A 12,042-nucleotide genomic window follows, 5' to 3' on the forward strand; every position below is an offset into this window, starting at 1 on the left:
TCATTTCGTGTGTATGCAAGTATTTTCAGCTTTAAATTGCAGGATGTCGTATTTCACATTTCACAAGTCCTTCTGTTCAACGGCAATACTTGTGTAGCGACTTGAAGTTCTTTTTTGGCCACCACCTTTTTTCAAAAGCCATCTTACTCACCTTACAACTTTTGTCCCAGTTTATCCGTTTCAGATTTGGAGAGCGATAAGAGTTATATTTTTATCCCGCACAGTTTGGTTCAGAGAGGTATTGTGAAGTCGGTGACCTCTTTATCTATTGTGAAGCTGCAGGATTACAGAAAGTTTGATAACATAAGCTCTGGGGTACCTGATACCCTTTCATGCGGGAAATATACCTCCTGCGTTATCCTTAACATACTTCTGGGCTAAAACGATTTTGAACAAACACTCTTTCTGACTACATGTTCGTGTAAAAAGATAAAGATAATAATAAAAATAAAAATAATCAAACATGAACAGACAGCCCCGAGATGGATTCATTCCATGACGATGAGAAGCATTACTACGTAAAAACAGTTCACCCTGGATTTTACTCGTTTATTTATATTCTCATCTATTTATTTGTTAATTTGGTAATTAATCTTTTTTATTTTCTAATAACTGATCTTGTTTCTGCATTGCCTATTATCTTCTGTAAGTGCTGACACATGAACACCGTACTCTTAGGAAGCTTGAATTTCATGTCACTGGGCCCAGTAGGCCTATTCCATATATAATAATAATAATAATAATAATAATAATAATAATAATAATAATAATAATAATAATAATAATAATAATAATAACAATAATAATAATAATAATAATAATAATAATAATACTTCATAAAGTCGAAGGGATAAAGCACATCCTTGAGATTTATTTTTCCTAATCGTATGCTTTGGTTTTCCAATGAATGAAACGATACGGATTAACTACCCACGTCATATTATTACTAATCTCTTTCTAATCACCGTGATTTATTAAAAACCTTTCATAAGATCTTGTGATTTATCGCAGGGATAATGTCGAGATATGGTTTGCCTCTCTGACATTTACTGTTACATGATAAAGAACATTAATGAGGCTATCAGTCGAGAAACATGCCAAGCGCCATCCTGAGTCAAAGTATTTTTTAATTGAATTTATTATATTTTAAAAATGGCACTTGGCATGTTTCTCGACTGAAAAGCTCATTTGTAAACCTATAGGTTAGATGACACGAGGGATTTACTGACATAAAAAGGGAAAAGGAAAAATGGCCATTGTTATTCAATGCATATTTTTTCACTAAAACAATTAGTTTTAATTTGAAAATGACTATTGAAATCGAAATGTTTTACTTAACCAGCTTCGTCCAAAATTTACTTCTTTAGCATTTTAGAAGAAATTTTTATCAAAATGCTAGATCGTTTTTAAGTTTATGATAAACAATTAAATGTCACGCTATATGCATGGCTGAGATTACTTGCATTTGCAAACGTGTTAATTGAACAAACACTTTGGCCTGTCCAGAACACATTCATTTCGTATATTTAGATCATTACACTAGCGGATCGGGGGAGGGGGGGTTGGTGACCTAGGCACGTGGCCGCCCCCCCATGAAAAAGATGACAAAATAATAATATTGAAGATTTAGATAATAATAACATAAATGAGAAATATAAAAATGGGAAAAAATTAAAAATCTATTATTTATATATATATATATATATATATATATATATATATATATATGTATATATATATATATATATATATATATATGTATGTATGTATGTATGTATGTATGTATGTATATGAATGTATATGAAAATTGGTGCCCCGCCCCCCATGAAGTTTTTGTGGATCCGGTAGTGGATCATTAGACCTTTTAAAGTTATGATGTAAGAGCACAAAGACCAAAATGAATCACCAACATGAATACTGAAAGTCTGACGATCAGCAAGTAAAATCTGCAAACCTGCATGACTGAAACAAACACAAACGCACAAACACCGAGTAAACATAAAGGCAAAGATTCTCCAATCTTCCAAAAGGTCTCAATTTCCGAAAAATAATTCAGGACTCAATTTACAAACGTTTAAGCTTCCAAGAATCATTTTTTTTTTTTTTACTTTTTTCACTTGTGTCGTATGACAGTCTACTACTACTACTACTACTACTACTACTACTACTACTACTACTACTACTACTACTACTACTACATAATAATAATAATAATAATAATAATAATAATAATAATAATAATAATAATAATAATAATAATAATAATAATAATAATCTAACTGGTCTTGATGGTTTCAGTTAAAAGTGGGATATCTGACCCTTGATCAGATATCAGAATATGTGGTCTAAGTATGAAACTCAAAAACCATTAAATTAAAGAGAAAATTTTTAAAAAATGTTACTCAATGTCGTAAAAAAAAGAAAGTCATGGGATCCCTGGGAAACTGCTTCAGTTCCGCAGATATTAAAATATTACAAAGGTCTAAACGAGCACCAGCTTCTAGCAGATAGCTCCTGTTAACACCTCTCATGAAAGCAGGTAGGTTATGGCAGATAATGATAGCAATCTAAGGAATTTTCAGGCACTGATTTCTTAGTCATTCATTTGACCCACTAAATGTAATACAAATATGACTGCTACTTTGGTATATGAAGGTTTTATCAATGCTCAAGTGTCTGAATAAAAGAAGGAAGGACTGGGCCGAATTCCGGTACAAACTCATAAGGTTGCACCCACTTATCCTATACCAACTGAAAATTTCTCAAGAGCTGAACATACATTCTAAAGCAAAATTTAAAAACTCAATTTCTCAGAGCTGAACATACATTCTAAAGCAAAATTTAAAAACTCAATTTCTCAAGAGCTGAACATACATTCTAAAGCAAAATTTAAAAACTCAATTTCTCAAGAGCTGAACATACATTCTAAAGCAAAATTTAAAAACTCAATTTCTCAAGAGCTGAACATACATTCTAAAGCAAAATTTAAAAACTCAATTTCTCAAGAGCTGAACATACATTCTAAAGCAAAATTTAAAAACTCAATTTCTCAAGAGCTGAACATACATTCTAAAGCAAAATTTAAAAACTCCAAATTTTGCTTAAATACATTTAATAGAAGAGAGAGGAACTGCCGTGGATATATTGTACACTGAATGTGTGACATTTAGAACTTGAGAAGTCATTTTGAAATCTTCATTTTAAATCCCTATAATCCTTTGACATTTTAAGAGGTGAGTAGCTCCACATTTTCTCTAGTTTTGTTGCTCCTACATAATATATGTTTTTCTCATATTGAATTTAATATTTCAAATTCAATTTAAAGGCATCATTTACAAATACGAAAGGCTTTCATGACATGATAAACAATTACAAAGATAAGTAAAATAAAATAACACAGACCGCCTGGCATCCGACCCGATAAGCACGTGATTGGGCACCTGCAGCATATATCAGGTGTGAATTTAGTTCACTGCTGCCATACTGTGGGCTGGCAGTGATAAGGGTATAGCCCTTCACCCCACCCACCGGAAAACAGACTGAAGACGCGCAGTCTTCGTACTCCTACCTAGACCTGACATTTAATCTTTATCAATCTCAAAAGAGACATTACAAAGGAAAGTTTGTAGGACTAGACCAAATTTCCATCAGCGGTCTAGTTTCAAGAGGAGGTCACGATGGAGGACTCTTCAGGAGTCCTCCGGGGGGTTCTTAGTATTCTGTTGCTGGGAGCATTTCTCCTTCCCGATGGGGCGCAAGCAAGTAAGTCTTTGGTCACTTATTCATTTTCTTCACCTTGATAAAGGATGTCTAGAAGCTCCAGATTTTACAGATATTTTCATTTTCATTTTTACTACCTAAAAGAATAGCTGCCCATAGGGTGAAAGAGAATCCATTGCCAATGACGTAATTAAAAGTAAAGGACAGTACTGTAGTTGTTATCGAAATTGTTCATGTCCACTACAGTAACATTATAATGATTTCAAGATCCTGAAATCGACGTGAAGATATTATAAGTATTAAATGAAGATACATCGGTTGCCCTTGATACCTAAAATACTCTCCAAATTATAAATCTAAACCACAGACAGTTCTGTTGCATATATATATATATATATATATATATATATATATATATATATATATATATATATATATATATATATATATATATATATATATATATATATGATTAAACAAGGCGCGAGTGCTGGTGACTTCGGATATGCATGCCATCAAAATCTTTGACGCCACAATGATGCTGAGATAATCTGGTGTTCTCAATTCTAAACAAAACAAAATAATCCGTAAGCTAGTAATACCCAGCAGAATTAGAAATACTTGTATAATTTATACCTTTGGGATTGCAGAAAAAATAATAATAATCTTGGATTTTAATTTCATCCATAACTTTTGAGATATATGTGGACACATACACTGGTGAATACAAATTCTCTGTCTATTTTCATTTCTGAGGTAATTAACATAAAAGCTTCCTCAGATATTTAACATAAATGCTTACTTAGATATAATCTTTCTCTCATTTTCAGAAACGCCACTCTCGATGGTCTTTGGCAGAAAGGGATGTCATGAGCTTACGTGTCTTACAACTGACGGGTTTTTTGCCCATCCAACGTTCTGCACCCATTACGTACACTGCCTAAATGGAGCTCCGTATGTAAAGGTAAATATCTCCGTAATAACTCACCGTCACTTCTGCTCTGTATGAGTCTAGCACCCATCAACGCTCACCAATTCTATGTTGTCGTTCTATTTCAGCATATTTCCTCCAGTTCGTAAGGCATCATTATTATTTTCTCTCACACAATTCTTGCTTCAGGATTTCCTTTATTCTATCTATAATTTCCACTAAGACACTTCTCTTCATTCGAAGTACAGACTTCTCTCCAATCTGATTTCTAAATATCATATTTCTAGTTCTCCACCAAACGTTCCTAGGTCCTTTCTGTTGCTTTTTTGGCCGGGGGAGGGGAGGGGCGGGTTGTCAAACTCTACGATTCCTAAAGAGATTCCTAAACCACAGATCTGAGTAACGATAATTCTTTCTTGGGTGTCTTAACATAATGTTCTTTCCTCGTGTTGAATGTTCCTTGTACCACTGCTAATCTTTATCTTCAGACTCACATTTTTATTATTATTCCATAAATTGGTCACACCTAGAACAAAACTTGCAGAACATTTTTGGTGTTGAACCTCACGAAACGAGAGGCAGGACTTTGAATGAACAACATATCTAGCACTTCGTGGTAGGTTGTATAGTTCGGGATGACTTAAACGAAAAGGATGACCAGGATTATGTAAAATCTTACAAAGGAGGTAGACCGTATTCACAGTTACATTGCATAAATACGTATTTTAGACTGATTTATCATTCTTCTGAAGAACTGACGATAAAAAACTTAGATTCTCAAAAACTATGAATTCTCCTTCCACCCAGACGTGTCCATCAAACCTGTACTTCAACGCCCAGAGAGGAACGTGCGATGAGCCCAGAGCATCTCACTGCATCCCTTACCAAAAATCCTGCTCACTGAAGCAGCCTTTCGTCCCCACAGGACCCCCCGACGGAAGAGTGACCTGCGACTGCGTGGGGACATGCACAAAGGCCCATCCTTTCAGATGCGACGCCTTTTACCACTGTGACGAGGTAAGTGGCTGAGGATTTTGGTGAAGACATTCAACAGAAGAGATTGTTCCTAGGCTGATGTTGCTACCTTTAGTGGTAATGATTCAGTGAACAATGTTTTCAAAATCGTTTAGTCACAAGTTCGGTTTATATGACGAAAAATTTAGCGAAGAATTTTATACTCTTTAAGACAAAGGATCGCCAAGAATATCTTGGAGATGATGTCTGATAATTTCTTTCAATATCATACCGAATCAATAACAAAAATTAAGAGTTATTCGACGAATATTTCATTTTGCACAGAACATTTCTGTAGATGAACTGAATTTGAAAATCACTGTTAATGAACTGAATTTGAAAATTACTGCAAATGAACTGAATTTGAAAATTACAGTTAATGAACTGAATTTCAAAATTACTGTAAATGAACTGAATTTGAAAATTACTGCTAATGCACTGAATTTGAAAAGTACTGTAAACGAAATGAATTTCAAAATTAGTGCTAATGAACTGAATTTGAAAGTTACTGCTAATGAACTGAATTTGAATATTACTGTTAATGAACTGGATTTCAAAATTGCTGTAAATGAACTGAATTTGAAAATTACTGCTAATGAACTGAATCTGAAAATTACTGTTACTGAACTGAATTTAAAAATTACTGTAAATGAGCTGAAATTGAAAATTAATGTTAATGAACTAAATTTGAAAATTACTGTAAATGAAGTGAATTTGAAAATTACTGCGAATGAACTGAATTTGAAAATTACTGCTAATGAACTGAATTTGAAAATTACTGTTAGTGAACTGAATGTGAAAATTACTGTTAATGAACTGAATTTGAAAATTACTGTAAATGAACCAAATTAGCCAGCCAACATTGTTTCGACTTGACCAGTGAATAAGCGAGATAATAGACTTCCTAATAACCAATTCACAGAGTACCAATATTCATCCAACTGCAAAAATAAGTATTTCCTGCATGACGCTGCTCCTCAAAGGACAATCGATTACAGTCGACCACCGATTTTTGCGGGGGGTGCGTGCCGCTACCCCCTGCGAATAGCTAAAATCCGTGAATAGCTAAAATCCGCGAATACCTAAAACCCCTCTAAAAACACTTATAACTGCTTACTTTGAGAGTTCAAAACACCAAAAATCCCACTAAAAATGCTTATACTTTAATACTTTAACAGTTTTATCAAAAAACGTGCATTTAGTCACGAAAATGATATGAAAATACAGTAATCTGTGAATATTTCTCTATGAAAAATACCGCGAATAGGCGAATTTTCAGCGAATAATGCGTATATATGTTCCACAGCAATATCCGCGAATAGGTGAGTCCGCGAATCCGGAACTGCAAATAGGTGGGGAGTCAACTGTACTAAGTTTAAACAGACAGAAAGCCTAAATTACCCAAGTCTATACAGAATTACTTATAAGAAAACCTTATAGAATTCCATAAAAAGTAACTTAAATTATATACATTTTTGAGAAAAAATCTGTACTAAGAACAGAATACTTCAAAAATACATGAGGAGCATATCAAAGACACTGACAAGTATGATTAAAGTGTCAAAAAATCTCGTGAGTCAAATTTGGTGAAAATCAGCTACACTGTTACAAAATATTCGAATTAGGCATACGCCCACACAAGTCAAATTAAACTTAGTCACCATCCACTGGGCGGACAGAATCAAATGGAAGAGAAAACCAACAATGATAATCTTGTAGTAGGGAGATCAAGATGACAAAAACCACTAATTGCTCTCTAGGATAATGTGTGTGTATATATATATGTGTGTGTGTGTGTGTGTGCATGTTGAGTGTGTGTATATATATATATATATATATTATATATATATATTATATATATATATATATATACATATATATATATATATATATATATATATATATATATATATATATATATATATATATATATGTGTGTGTGTGTGTGTGTGTGTGTGTGTGTGTGTGTCTGTGTGATATACACATTATCGGCACTGATAAAATCCCTTTCACCCTGATATTCCCACTGTATCGCCATTCAATAATCCTCTGACCCATAAGCATAAATGTTATCACTCGAATTCCCAGAAAAAATGGGTTGGGCATAATCTTCTTCAAGGGAATGTTCTTATTGATGCTGAACTTTCAAAAATGTGTCAACAGGAAGTTTCTTTATCAGTTTTGATCCTTGAGTTGTAATGAGAGAGAGAGAGAGAGAGAGAGAGAGAGAGAGAGAGAGAGAGAGAGAATACTGGGTTGTTAAGGATCAAGAAGCCGAGCTGACACAAGGCCACCTGAGCAACAACACACGCACACAGAATAGCAGGATCCCGAGCAAATAGAAAATTTCCCTTGTGAAATCAAAGAAAGGTGCCTTCAAAATCACAAAAGGGAAAAGATGTGACCAACACAGCTTCTTATAGGCACAGTTTTTACATCATTATCATATGCAGGATCTACTGTAACTATTATGCATAATCAAAAAACATATTGCCAAACTGCATCAACCCCTGCACTCAGCCAAATCGCCCAGTGGCTATGCAAAATACGCCACATGGATTCTTATTTCTCATACGAAACTTCTCTTCAATACGAACGAGGGTGGCAATGAAGACCACCCTATAGTTTCACCGAATGCTAGAGAATACACTAACGCCTATGTGATTGATGTCCTTAAAACAACAGAATCAGAATTAACCACTACATTTTGTCAACACAAAAAGTACATTGCCAGGGAAAGCTGACTTTTAAAATTTCAACCGTTAAGGGAAACACCAATTCTCACCAATCGTCTTTCAATGAGGACTTTAAAAACACAACCACCTATGCCCCATCTACAAACACAACATTCTCACAACTTCCCTTAGCCTTACCTCTTCCTCCTCCTGAACCACATAAGCCCTCCCACCTCTCTCTCTCTCTCTCTCTCTCTCTCTCTCTCTCTCTCTCTCTCTCTCTATCCTCACCATTAATGCCCCTACCATAAATGCCAATTCCTGGCCCACTGTCCCTTTACCACTGACACGATTCATATTTTCCCCTCCTTTAATCCTCTTAAATGGTAACCCACAACCCCAGCTACAACCCTAACCACCTCTCCTCCCTCTCACCCAGCCCCTCCTAATCTCATATTGTAAAAATAATGGTAATAATTATAGTAAAGGTAATTACGGTGATTATAATATATGTAGGTTGTCAAAAAGGGGATGATTGCCGGTAGGGAGCATCAGGGTAATGGTATGGGAAATGCCCTAGATATCACCGACCTCTATGCATAAAATTCATTAGATTTAGTTCCGAAACACTGAACCATTAACATAAATGACCATAACAGGCAAGGCATGTATACCCGCTGGACTTCTAGCGTTCGATAACAAGTTGAACCTTCAAAGCCAAAACAATAATAGCCTCAGATCATTCATCACCACCCGGTGTGAAAGATCAGAACTGTAATGACACATTTCCACCATATCGTCTTCATCCCAAAATCCCTTTATCAATTTGCATCGTCCCTTTTTCCTTTGTTCTCTCTTATCAGAAGGACTTAGATCTTGTAAAAAAAACGTTGAAGATCCTAATACCCTAATATATATCACTCTATTGCATCGAAAATTCCTTTAAGCTCTGCTGAGATCAACCTTATCACGGTATACAGGAAATTACAGTCTGTCAGATATACCTAACCGTTTAAGTTTATCTTATGAATCTGACGAGGAAGCACCAATTACTGTGAATCGTAATCAGCACCACATGAATTTCATCATTTAGAAACGGGACCAGGATTTTCCAGCAAGGCCAAACAATATTACATTATCAAACCTCACACAGAATGAACGTAGCTTCAGTTTACCGCTGCTCTTTTAAAGTCACGAGGCAGAACACTTGACGATTAATAAACATATCCTGTCAGGCTTATCACAGTGATATCTTATCTAAACATTCGATTCTTACTCGAACAGAATCTTTACTGGTCCACATTTGATGTGTTTTTTTTTGCATCTCAAAATGATTACAAGACTATAAACTAAAGAATGCATATCAAAAAGATTTTTATTTCATTACGTAGTATATTTTTCTTGACTGGAAAAGAGGAAATAACCACTTAAAACAATTTTGTCTAGAAGAAAAAGACGCTTGCAGGCTGCTGATATCCAGACAAGAGAACAATACTCTAATGACAGTAAAACATACTGCTGTCCCAGAATAAATATCCATAGCCTTTGTTACCCTGAAACTTCAGAAATAGTGTGAAGTATAGCTAACATTGTCAGGCTTATCGTTCGAAGGGTCCAAAGCCAATAAGTTTTTAACAATAACACTGCCATTTCTGGTATCATAAACCAGGATCAACTTGCTTGACAGCTAGAGAAGAGTTTTCCTTTCCTAGGTAAAAAAAAAAAATCTAACTTTTTCAATAACAATGGGCCACTTTTGGCAAAGAAAATCCAGGTGCACATGTCCAAATAGTGCAGGGATTGGCACTGTGTTTTTGGCCTTATTGCTCCTCTTCCTGCCTTGAGATTTTCACAGTGTTTAATTTGCGAAAGCTAACGAGAAAGTTTCAAATGCACTTCGGAGGTTTTTGACTTAGCTAGCAGGTTCGTAGATTACAACACTAATTCCTTTACACAAATTCAGCATTCCTAGTTACATTAAATTTGATAAAATCAGCAAGCCATGATTTTATATGCATGACCTTGAGAACTCATGTACTTTCGTCAAATTTACTGCTGAATCCCAAAACCTACTGATTTTTCACGGTGTACCAATAAAGCTGATTAGTTTGAAATCTAAATAAAAACTTTGACCTAACATCAGAAATACAATTTTCAACCTAACATCATAAATACAAAGTTACACACCATCTTTTCATCTGAATGACTTCGTAAACAGCATACCCAAGAACTTACTAAGCCACCAACGACAAAAACCTTTTTACTTGGTCTTTGAAAAGCACAGTTAATTGTCACTTTCATTAACACTTAAGCCATTCTCATCAATATATTTCCTATATATATAGTTTTCTTTGAAATTTCAGAGTGGTATTGAGCACTTCACAGAATGCCCAGGTGACCTGCTCTTTAATGCTCATAAAGGTCAGTGTGACCTACCTGAAAATGCCGGCTGTAGTCCACCACCAACTTGTGCCTGTGATAACTGCAGATTCCCAGCTTCAGATAAATGCTCCACGTACTGGCAATGTAAGTATGGTATTGACTCCCTGTAAGCCAAATTATATCGTATATAATGCAATTTAGTTAATGAAATACTAACACTGCAGATTCTAAAATGCAAGGGACAATGACCTTGACACAGCGTTAACAACAAGCTATTACAATGAATTAAAAGACATCGGTTCTACAATTACATACATGTACAATTGACATACAGTAATCCTGAATACAAACTACATTAACATTTATTTCTTTCCATTTAGACTCTCATACATAGCTGAAAACTTTCTTTAAGAAATTCAGGAAAGATATAAGATCAGAAGTAATTATATGTGGAACTCTAAATCTACTAGTATTAAATGATAGTCCACCTTCTGATTACGCAATTACTTCCATTCAAAACTGCTTTTCAGTATAAATATTTTTTTGTTGACCTCATATACAATACTACCGTCAGATCTAGCGTGTAGGTTCTCCTATTACAGTAATATTCTTTCAAGCAGAAGAATGACAGACATTATTCTAATCGATAATCTGGTTCCTACTTCCTGAACTGAATTTAGCTGCTTTGTCGGGCCATCTCTCACTACCTGTTTCAACTTCTAACTCCTGCCTTGATATGCCTTTCGCTTCACATTTCTATACTTTGTGTGGATACTGTGAAAGAACCGAAAATTATACTCAGTTTTCAACCTTATTTCCAACTATGATTTAATACTATTAAAAATTAAATTCCTCCTTGTTCCACTCTCATAATCCATTAGAATTAGACTGACCTGTGATCTCCCAAATGGAGCTGTATCAAGTTAGGATATGTAATTCTTTTTCTCCTAAAATCCCAAAAAGATTTTATTTCCTTTCTCTGCCACAGTCTTCTCTACACAGAAAAATTTAGGATTTACCTTCCATGCCAAATTTCTGAATCACTGACTAAGGGAGGATTATCAAGATTTTTCAAACACAAAAAGAGACTTCAAGAACAGTCTTAAGCTTTCATCTGGCACTTGACACTGGACTTATACTTTATAAAATGAAAAACAAATGAAAAGCTAAACTTATATATCACAGATTTTACTCTTGAGCTTGAATCAAGAAATAAGTTTAAGAGATATTGTATATAAAACCTTTAGTTTATGGTTTAGTAAAAATTTTAAACAGAAACAGAATACCTGTACTCGTATAAACTACATATAAACTAGATGT

The 12,042-nt window shown here is 34.6% G+C and overlaps 1 pseudogene; it reads left to right on the forward strand.

Annotated features, from left to right (window-relative positions):
- Positions 1-3,477: 3,477 nt before the first annotated feature.
- Positions 3,478-12,042, forward strand: part of LOC136832911 (hornerin-like) — a 19,871-nt pseudogene continuing 11,306 nt past the window's right edge.

This window comes from Macrobrachium rosenbergii, chromosome 50 (assembly GCF_040412425.1).
Source record: "Macrobrachium rosenbergii isolate ZJJX-2024 chromosome 50, ASM4041242v1, whole genome shotgun sequence".
NCBI classification, from domain to species: Eukaryota; Metazoa; Arthropoda; class Malacostraca; order Decapoda; family Palaemonidae; genus Macrobrachium; species Macrobrachium rosenbergii.